Source organism: Callithrix jacchus, chromosome 12 (assembly GCF_049354715.1).
Source record: "Callithrix jacchus isolate 240 chromosome 12, calJac240_pri, whole genome shotgun sequence".
Lineage (NCBI taxonomy): Eukaryota > Metazoa > Chordata > Mammalia > Primates > Cebidae > Callithrix > Callithrix jacchus.
Window position 1 is genome coordinate 112495163 of NC_133513.1, and position 9980 is coordinate 112505142.

Genomic DNA, 9980 nt, shown 5'->3' on the forward strand with positions numbered 1-9980 from the left:
AGTACTGCACACGAGTGTAACTGATGCATCATTTTGGAAGACTGCTGCGACGTCTACTAAAACTGATCAAACACACATCCTATTACCTGGAATTCCATTCCTAGGCATACACTAAACAAAAACGTGTATGCATGTTACCCAAAGAACATTTTAAAAATTCCTAGGCTGGGCGCTAGTTAATAAAAGTTCAATTCAGGCCGGGCGCGGTGGCTCACGCCTGTAATCCCAGCACTTTGGGAGGCCGAGGAGGGTGGATCACGAGGTCAACAGATCGGAGACCATCCTGGTCAACATGGTGAAACCCCGTCTCTACTAAAAATACAAAAAATTAGGTGGGCATGGTGGTGCGTGCCTGTAATCCCAGCTACTCAGGAGGCTGAGGCAGGAGAATTGCCTGAACCCAGGAGGCTGAGGTTGCGGTGAGCCGAGATCGCGCCATTGCACTCCAGCCTGGGTAACAAGAGTGAAACTCCGTCTCAAAAAAAAAAAAAAAATGCTCTTCCAATTCCTCTTGTCCAGGACAGAAGGATCTTCTAGGTAGCACGCCAACAGAACAAGAGACTCTGATGACGCCAGCTTCAATGATGGTGCCATCCAGAGAAGGAGAGGGTCATGGCACATTAAACCACGGCTTCCAGAGGTTTTGAAAAAGGAGGCTTTGGGGGCCCAGACTGCCTGGCATTTTGATGATGTCGGTGTGAGTTTTGTACTCCATAATGGTGTTGGGAGGTAGGTTAAGCCCGAAGCGTGTCCAGATTCGGGCTGTGGTTGCCTGGTCGCTGGCAGTCTTATTCCATATTGAAATAATGTCCTCCTTAAAGCGGACAGACACCACAGCCTCACAGATCTCCTCCCCGACCATGAACTGTTCCCCTAACATGGCCAAAATGAGATTCTCCCATCAACGGGAGGCCAAGCCCTTCCACAGCCGAATAATCCACTTGCCACCATTTTTATTTGCATCATCCTCCCACAAGGGTTTAATTCCTTCTTTGAAGAGATGGAAGTCACTGTGGCCTGTCAGGTCTCCGGGACGCACCATGTGGCTATACAGCCTCCGGAACTGCTCCACAGAAGCAAAGGCGACAATCTGTTCGATATTCTGTTCATCGCTCTGTGAGCTGGTGGGACGGCCAGGGGTTCTCCTGGAGTACCAGAAACTGTGGTTGTACTGCAGGGGGTGCTCTGCCGCTCCAGGGCAACAGCCTTTCTCTTGCTACTGCTCTGATTCTTATCCCGTTCTGTTTTTTCCTTCTCACCATCTTCCGGTGTGCTGCTTTCTTCATGCTGACCATGGTCCCCACTGTCATCCTCTTTCAAAGCGTCGAACTTGTTATTCATCGTCTCGCCGCCGCTGTCGCCACTGCCTCAAGTAGTGACTTCTGCTCCACCCGGTTTATTTGGTTTCTTATGAGACAGTCTCTCTCTGCTGCCCAGGCTAGGGTGCAGTGGTGCAATCTCAGCTCACTGCAATTTCTGCCTCAGTTCAAGCGATTCTCCTGCCTCGGCCTCCCAATTAGCTGGGATTACAGGCACGTGCCACCATGCCTGGCTAATTTTTGTGTTTTTAGTAGAGATGGGGTTTCACTATGATGGCCAAGCTGGTCTCGAACTTCTGACCTCAAGTGATCTGCCTGCCTCAACTTCCCAAAGGGCTGGGATTACAGGCGTGAGCCACCATGCCTGGCTAGATGTTTTAGACTAGGGTAAGAAGAACCATAAAATGATCTGTTTATGTTTTTTGTTCTTTTTTCTGATTTTCTATTTTGTAACCACTTTAGTATTATACAATCATCAGCAAATCTAACATCAAAACAAAGCATTTTCTTAGAGTTAGTAAATTTGAGTAATGTTATAAATAACTGTGAATAAATGCCAGTAACTTCCAGGTATATTAAAAATTAAAACCTTTGTATTTGACAGCACAAATAGAATCAGGGCACACATTTAAAACCTAACCAGTTTAGGACTACAGAATATATGGCCAGGCACAGTGGCTCATGCCTGTAATTCTAACGCCTTGGGAGGGTCAGGCGGGTGGATTGCTTGAGGTCATGGGTTCAAGACCAGCCTGGCTAATATGGTGAAACCCTATCTCGACTAAAAATAGAAAAATTAGCCGGGTATGGTGGCAGGTACCTACAATCCCAGCTACTTGGAAGGCTGAGGCAGGAGAATTGCTTGAACCCAGGAGGCGGAGGTTGCAGTGAGCAGAGATCTGATGCCACTGCACGTCAGCCTGGGCAACAAAGAGAGATGGTGATATCTTGTCTCACTGCAGCCTCTGCCTCCCAGGTTCGAGTGATTCTCCTGCTTCAGCCTTCTGAGTAACTGGGATTACAGGCTCCCACCACCACGCCCCGCTAATTTTTGTATTTTTTGTATAGATGGGTTTCACCATGTTGGTCATGCTGGTCTCGAACTCCTGCTGTCAGGTGATCCACCCTCCTCGGCCTCCCAAAGTGCTGGGGTTACAGGTGTGAGTCACTGTGCCCAGCCCCATTCTACTGTTGATTAAACGCTTTGGCTTTCCATTTAAAAGCTATCACGTACAGTGTTGTTAGGAATTTTTTGTTACTGTTTTTGTTTTTGTTTTTGAGGTGGAGTCTCACTCTGTCACCCAGGCTGGAGTGAAGTGGTGTGATCTCGGCTCACTGCAACCTCTGCCTCCTGGGTTCAAGCAATTCTCCTGCCTTAACCTTCGGAGTAGCTGGGACTACAAGCGCCCATCACCATACCAAGCTAATTTTTGTATTTTCTTAGTAGAGATGGGGCTTCACTATGTTGGCCAGGCTGATCTTGAATTCCCAACCTCAGGTGATCCACCTGCCTCGGCCTCCCAAAATGCTGAGATTACTAGCGTGAGCCTGCGCCCAGCCTAGAGACAGTGTCAGAAAAAAAAAAAAGAATACATAAGGCGTTCAAGAAACATTTCTCCTTCATGATACAAAGGCAAACTGGCCAGGCATGGTGGCTCACACCTGTAATTCCAACAGTTTGGGAGGCTGAGACAGGAGGATGGCGTGAGCCCAGGAGTTCAAGACCAGCCTGGGCAACATATTGAGACCCTATCTCTACAAAAAATAAATAAAAAATTAGCTGGGTGCGGTAGTACACACTTGTGGTCCCAGCTACATGGGAGGCTGCTTTGGGAGAACTGCTTGGGCCCAGAAGATCAAGGCAGTAGTGTAAGCCATAATCACACCATTGCACTCCAGCCCCCCAAAAAGGGCAAATCAAATTCTAAATAACATACTACTTTGCCGGGCATGGTGGCTCATGCCTGTAATCCCAGCACTTTGGAAGGACAAGACAGGCAGATAATCTGAAGTCAGGAGTTCGAGACCAGCCTGATCAACATGGTGAAGCCCCCATCTCTACTAAAAATACAAAACTTAGCTAAGCATGGTGGCATGTGCCTGTAGTCCCAGCTACTCAAGAGGCTGAGGCAAGAGAATCGCTTGAACCTGGGAGGCAGAGGTTGCAGTGAGCCAAGATCACACCACAGCACTCCAGCCTGGCAACAGAGCGAGATTCCATCTAAAAAAAAAAAATTACTTTAATTGTGCCTTCACATGGGGAACATCAGTCAAACATCAACACTTAAGTTGCCTACTGTTTTCCTAACATTGTTACAAGTCTTTTATAACTCGTCTTATTCTCATTTAAACAATTAAGAAACATCCTTCTAATTCAACTGGTTTATCAGCAATGCGCTGAAGCACACGCTGACTTCAGATGTCTATGCGCTCTCTCTCTCTCTCCATATATATATATGCCACTTCAAGAAGCTCAACTGTGTCACTTCCCATGGCTAGTTCCACTTTTGTCTGTTACATTCAGATGCAGCCTGTCCAGAAACGCAGTTCTGCTGTGCTAGCAGCCCCTCTTCCTAAAACAGGGCCCAGCATCACCCACATTCTTGAAAAGTGATATTCAGAGGTAGTTATGGTTCCTACCTGGCACACACCTGGAACATTCCCATTAGGAGTGCATCCTAATCATCTTTTTTCTTGTTTTGGGACCGGGTCTCGCTCTGTCGTCCAGGCTGGAGTGCAGTGGCACAACTAGAGCTCACTGCAGCCTTGAAATCCTGGGCTGAAACAATCCTCCCACCTCAGCCTCCCAAGTAGCTGGGACCCACAGGGGTATACCACCATGCCTGCTAATTTTTTTTTTTTTTTTTTAAGAAACAGAGTTTCACTGTGTTGTCCAAACTGGCCTTGAACTCCTGGCCTCAAGCAGTCCTTCCACCTCAGCTTCCCAAAGTGCTGGGATTACAAGTGTGAGTCACTGTGGCCACCCCTAATCACTGCTGAAAGATGCTTGGCAAACTACATTGCGGAGCAGCAGTGGATATCAACACAAAACAGACAAACAACAACAACAAAAAAACTAGCTTTAAAAGAAATCTGTACTTTTGCAAAAAACAAAAACACTTAGTTTTTGTGGAAAATGTGTAACCATGACTAGCAGTTTTAATCTCCCAAGCCAGGAAGAAAACAGAAATCTAGGCCAATTAATTTAATTTTAATTAATTTTTATTTATTTATTTTTGAGATTGAGTCTCACTCACTCTCTTGCCCAGGCTGCAGTATAGAGGCACGATCTTGGCTCGCTGAAACCTCCACCTCCTGAGTTCAGGCAATTCTCCTGCCTCAGCCTCCCGAGTAGCTGGGACTGCAAGTATGCATCACCACACCCAGCTAATTTTTGTATTTTTAGTAGAGACAGGGTTTCACCATGTGGCCAGGCTGGTCTTGAACTTCTGGCCTCAGTGATCTGCTTGCCTCAGTCTCCCAAAGTGCTGGGATGCCACAGGCATGAGACACCACATCCAGCCAATTTATTTATTTATTTTTGAGAGAGTCCCATTCTGCCGCCCAGGCTGGAGTACAGTGGCTCAATCTCAGCTCACTGCAACCTCTGCCTCCCAGGTTCAAGTGATTGTTGTGCCTCAGCCTCTCAAGTAGCACTGACTACTGGTGTGTGCTACTATGCTCGGCTAATTTTTGTATTTTTAGTAGAGACAAGGTTGTGTCATGTTGGCCAGGCAGGTCTGGCACTCCCGGCTTCAAGTGATCCAACTGCCTCGGCCTCTCAAAGTGCTGGGATCACAGGTGTGAGCCACCGGTGCCTAGTCAGGCCAACTGATTTTATTTCAGACTTCCTTCACCCACAAATGCAGTCTCAAAATCTACATTTTCACAAGCACCCCACCTACTCTGATCAAGTTCTACTCAAATAAAACACAAGGTGTGTTCTGGTTTCAAGAGGGAGACTAAAATACATGTTTACATTCACTTCCTCTATCATATTAATGCATTTAACACTGACTGAACACCTATCACATGGCAAGAACTGTTACAGATACTAAAATCTGTGCAGTTAACAAAGTCCCTGTCCTTGGGGAGCTTCAACGAAGGAATGAAGTTATCCATTTTAAAAAAAATAAAACAGATTTTTAGGTATAATAAATTAAATGTTGATTTTTTTTTTCTTTTGGAGATGGAGTTTAGCTCTTGTTGCCCAGGCTGGAGTGCAATGGCCCGATCTCAGCTCACCACAACCTCCGCCTCCCAGGTTCAAGTGATTCTCCTGCCTCCCCATTAGCTGGGATTACAGGCTCCCACCATGCCCAGCTAATTTTGTATTTTTTAGTAGAGATGGGGTTTTTCCATGTTGGTCACACTGGTCTTGAACTCCCAACCTCAGGTAATCTGTCTGCCTCGGCTTCCCAAATTGCTGGGATTACAGGCATAAGCCACCACACCAGGCCAATTAAATGTGAATTTTTAAAGGACATCCTAAGCCCTGTCATTTTACTGAAAATGCTCAAAGGCAGCTATTGTAAAACAGTACCATTTGCCCTACATTCCAAATAGAACCCATATTGCTAAATAAAAACATACCTTAAAGGAAACTGAAAAGAAACTATCAGGGCCATCTATCAGCAAAGGCGGTGGTAATACTTTATTTTCAGTAGCCTGGTAAGTCTCCTGGCAAGTCTTGATAAAAAGTGTGCACAGTCTTAAACCAGGAACCTATTATATATTAATACCCCACCCGTTTATCCGTGCGTGGCTTACTACACCTTCCCTGAATTGTCCAGTGTCAGGTCGATGTGCTCCTTAATCAAGGACTTATCCCTCCTTCATCATCCTTCGTCACTCCTTCCCCAGTGTGAACCCTTATTAAACAAAGTATGAGTTATGCCATCTGCTAAAATATAACCTAGCCAGAGAAAATTAGTTAAAAATGTGTTTCAAATTTAGTCCTTTTCAAAAGGTAGCAAGCTAAGATGATTAAATGGGTAGTCTCATTTCTTAAAAAGCTGTTATGACTTACACATTAGCTTTATGTTTGTGAGCAAAAGCAATCATACAAACCCACATATGGAACAACTCAACTCCTAACTTGTAACCAGTAAAATGAGCTGAATGTGAAAACCTGAAATTGATACAGTCATTCTCAGAACATGCACAGTTGCACATGGCTATGTATTTCATGTTCTTTTTGTCCAGATGGTTTTAGACTTCGCTGGTATACCAAATTCTAAGGAAGAAAGGATAAAGGACCAGGGAAAAAAACTACACTTGGGCAAGTTATGGTATCTATTGGTTTTATATAGCAAACTCTGGTTTACCTTAAAAATGACACAATTCTACAGCACCATGACAACTAGGTTTTTTTGCAAAACTCTTGTCAGTTCACAAGAAGGAGGGAAAGTGAAAAGAGGAGACCCACAGGCAAGCTAAGCCCCACTGGACGATCAACAACTGGACAGCTCGCTTCTGAGATTACTTTCCAGCATACACTCGCCTTGGCTTTCCTATAACACTGTCCAAAAGCACTTCAGTTTTACTCATGTTTGCAAACCTTCCAAGCTGACTCCAAGACATTATTAGATGTGGCTCATTCCCAGAGGAACATCTCAGAGAAACAATGGTTAGTGAATTCTTAAAAGTGCAATAAATTGGAAAAGAAATAATTTACTGAATATACTTCATTTGTCAGCTGTTACTTTGATATTCTTGTTTAAAAACCAAACCATCCAAGTTATATAGATTATGTCTCTCTTACCCCAAACAAAAGCTTAATTCTATAAAAGGGTCAACTGCTATCAGTGCCTTTTTCTCCCCTTAAAATAAAAACAATGAATTATATACAGATTTCATCTACCCCTATTCCCTAGATATAAATTAAACTTCTTTCACATTTAGGCTATTCTAAAACCAAAAGTCATGTTGGCCCATGAAAGAAATTTTGCACAGAGTACCTTACAAATTATAGTACCTGGCCTATCTGCACTATCTTTCAAAATAAAATCAGTAAGTAGAATATAAGAGCCCAGGTTTCATGCTAATTTTGCATTAAAAATTTTCTTATTGTATTTTAGAGACAGTGTTTTACACTCTGTCACCCAGGCTGGAGTGGCAAAATCATGGCTCACTGCAGCCTCAAAACTCCTGGGCTCAAGTGATTTCCCCCATCTCAGCCTCCCCAAATGCTGGAGTCATGGGCATGAGCCACCATGCCCAGCTGAAACAATAAAATGTTTAAGTTGGCTGTTCGTGGTGGCTCACACCTATAATCCCAACACGAGGAGGCCCAAGTGGGTGGAGCACGAGGTCAGGAGTTTGAGATCAGCCTGGCCAACACAGTGAAACCCCATCTCTACTAAAACTACCAAAAATTAGCCAGGCGCCTTTAATCCTAGCTACTCAGGAGGCTGAGACAGGAGAATTGCTTGAACTCGGGAGGCAGAGGTTGCAGTGAGCCAAGATAGTGCCTTTGCACTCCAGCCTGGGCAACAAGAGCAAAACTCTGTCTCAAAAAAAAGAAAACAAAACAAAACAAAAAAACCCACACACAACGTTTTAAGTTATATTCATATAACTTCCTTGTTTAAAAAATGGAATAGATAGCAATCTACTTTACACCAACCTATTTGAACATAATTACTAGAATTTTTTTTTTTTTAGAAAGGGAGTCTGGCTCTGACACCAGGCTAGAGTGCAGTGGCCCAATTTCGGCTCACTGCAACCTCCACCTCCCAGTTGAAGTGATTCTTCCACCTCAGCCTCCTGAGTAGCTAGGACTGCAAGCATGTACCACGAGGCCCGGCTAATTTTTTATTTTTTAGTAGTGACCAGGTTTCACCACGTTGATCACGATGGTCTCTATTTCCTGACCTCATGATCCACCCACCTCAGCCTCCCAAAGTGCTGGGATTAGGGAGAATATTTTATTTTTTGAGACAGAGTCTTGCTCTGTTGCACAGGCTGGATTGCAGTGATGCAATCTTAGTGCACTGCAAACTCTGCCTCCCAGGTTCAAGTGATTCTCCTGCCTTAGCCTCCCGAGTAGCTGAGATCACAGGCACACGCCACCACACCCAGCTAATCTGTGTATTTTTAGGAGAGATGAGGTTTCGCCATGTTGGCCAAGCAGGTATCGAACTCCTGACCTCAAGTGATCTGCCCGTCTTGGCCTCCCAAAGTGCTTGGGATTAAAGGTGTAAGCCACTGCGCCTGGCCAATTACTAGGATATTTATTACTAAACATAGCAGAATACACATTTAAGCAAAACCATCCTCATTTGGACCACTTAAGAGTGAGGGCTTATAAAAACTAGTGAAAGTCTAAAGGAAATAGGTTTTGCACCTTTCCAATACATAATAAAATAGCAAAGTCAATTTTTATAATGTATTAAGTAGAAGCCCAAATGCTAACTTTTAATAGGGAAATTTTAATTTGGACATACCTACTAGTAAAGTATCTAAAACATTTATTAAATTCTTTTTGTCCAGCATAATATTTACTCATAGATACTACCAAAGAACAACCTAGACAGTAAAATTAATTCCCATATTTGAGGACTCCAAATTAATGAATTTTACTATATTAATATTAAACAGAACATAATTTTTAGAAGGATGCAAATTTCTACTCCTTCATATCTAGAGATTAAATTTTAATCCCACAAAGCTAATGGACTTGTAACACTTACATAAAAAAATGGAAATAGTTCCTGACTACAAACATACTCCACATAACTTACTGAAAACTTAAAATCCAATTTTCTTATTTAATGGCAGCCTGGAAGAATAATTATGTAATAAACGACAACAAGAAAAAGCCACTTATCATAGTCTAGTCTTTATTGAAAGACTTACTTCAACTGTGGTTTACAGCTTTGGCTTAAATTGGCCAGTCATTTGAGCCTCACTGCCAGCAGACATAAAAATCAAGTGGGAATGGCACGGGGGGTGGGGAAGAAAATACTAGTAGAGAAATTATTAGAGTAAAGAATATGGCAGAAACACATCACCGAAATAAATCTCAAAATAATCATGAAATAAGAAACATTTCCTTGCATGCCAAAAAATCTCTGCTGATGCTTTTAATGAACAGGGTGGTGAGGGCAATGATTCTTAGGCTTCAGTTGGAACAAGGTAGCAATGAGTCGTTATAAAATCGTCTGTTAGCTCAAGTCGAACTTTTTTTTTTTTTGAGAGTCTCACGCTGTTACCCAGGCTGGAGCGCAGTGAGTGGTGCAATCTCAGCTCACTGCAACCTCCACTTCCCAGGTTCAAGCGAGTCTCCTGACTTAGCCTCCCAAGTCGCTGGGACTACAGGTGCCAGTCACACCTGGCTTTTTTGCATTTTTTAGTGGAAATGGGGTTTCGCCATGTTGGCCAGGCTGGGCTCAAACTCCTGACCTTAGGTGATCCCCCTGCCTCAGCCTCCCAAGGTGCTGGGATTACAGACATGAGCCACTGTGCCTGGCAACAGTCATACTTTTTAAATGGTGCATTTCATTTGGGTAAGTAGCTTTGTATTTTAAAAACTACCTAACACACACCTAATTTTTTTTTTAAGTAGAGATGAGATTTCATCATGTTGGCCAGGCTGGTCTCCAACTCCTGACTTTCGGTGATCCACCACCCACCTTGGCCTCCCAAAGTGCTGGGATT

General features: G+C 43.7%; 1 pseudogene; it reads right to left on the minus strand.

Moving 5' to 3' along the window:
- Positions 1 to 301: 301 nt before the first annotated feature.
- Positions 302 to 1365, minus strand: LOC100413959 (eukaryotic translation initiation factor 4E type 2 pseudogene; annotated as a pseudogene).
- Between the last annotated feature and the right edge of the window lie 8615 nt (positions 1366 to 9980).